Here is a 1,353-nt window from a genome sequence, read left to right as displayed (position 1 = left end):
AATCAGCCTCTTTATTTCTATAGCTTTCATGATGGTAGCTGTGCTTCTTAAATTTCTAATACTTGGGCTTCTGTTTTGTCTGTTTGCTTCTTGAAGCAAAGTTAAAAAGTTAAATTTGCCTTGTTGACAGCTCTTAGTATTAAATTATCTCTATTAAAACTGAGATAGGATAGAAGAAATAAAGATGACTAGGAAGGAGTGGAAGAAAGCTGGAGTTCTTTTGTATGTATTTAGTACAGGGTCTCACTACATAGATCAGACTCATAATGATTCCCCCGTTTTCAGGAAAGCTATAGTTCTAAGGCATGATCAAAGGTGTCCATATCAGTACTCTATATTCCTGCTCCCCATTTATAAACAAGGATTTCAGAAACTCAAGGCACAAATCATCACCTTCTTGTTTTTTTTTTTTTTTTTTTGTGTGTGTGTGTGTGTGTATGTGTGTGTAACTGGGGATTGAACTCAGGCCCTTGCGCTTGCCAGGGAAGCACTTATTCCACTGAGCCATCTCCCCGGCCCCCACCTTCTTAAACATGGGTTTACTACCTGGAAGAAATTTACAAAGACATTGCTCAAAACCCTACCTCACTCAAGACTGAGGACTAAACTAAGACAAAGGCATGTTTGTAACAAGGACCTAGAGATAGAACCTGCAGGTGCCTATTGGATAACTAAAAGCAGAAGAAAGCTTGGATATCTGCCTTTGTCTCATGTGTGTCCCCTATTACTTTAAGATTATGGGTCAGATTCTTGTTCAGCTCTATACATATGTTTAATAATCACCTAAGGAGAGTCATTGTAAGATTTATTAGTCCTAAATTTACTTACTTTATCTTATCCACTTGAAAACTGAAGACACCAAGATCATTTTCAGAGTTAGCATGGATGTTCAACTGCTTTTAGAACATCCACTTTCAGATCCCCTTGCAGAGATCTTGAAAAGTCTCCCAATCTGCAATCACCTCATATTCCAGAGCCGGAAAAGCAGAGTCCAACAGACCACCTGATGAGGAAGTCACCTCTCGCAAGCAGGAGCAATTACTCTAATGGGAACTGAGGCAGCTCCCCTTCTCTGGAATTATGGGTCATCTCACTTGGAACCAAAGTGCCCTGCAAGCCCTAAAGTTTCCTCCAGACCCATAAGACCAGAACTGCAAGAATGAGGGATGAGGCCTGGCCCATCTTGGCTAATCTTTAAAGGCTGAACTCATTCTTTAGTGAGAAGGCCAGTTTGAAACTATTCATAAAAATGAACTCCCTGGGTCGGACCGGCGACATCAAGTGGCGACAGCTCTAAAGGTGCTGCTAAAACTCACTTGAGGAGTTTCTGCCGACTTCCAGGAACCCACAGAC

Source organism: Octodon degus, unplaced genomic scaffold (genome assembly GCF_000260255.1).
Source record: "Octodon degus isolate 3935 unplaced genomic scaffold, OctDeg1.0 scaffold00019, whole genome shotgun sequence".
Classification (NCBI taxonomy): domain Eukaryota; kingdom Metazoa; phylum Chordata; class Mammalia; order Rodentia; family Octodontidae; genus Octodon; species Octodon degus.
The sequence above is the reverse complement of the archived record's forward strand: the minus strand, read 5'-3'. Positions refer to the sequence as shown.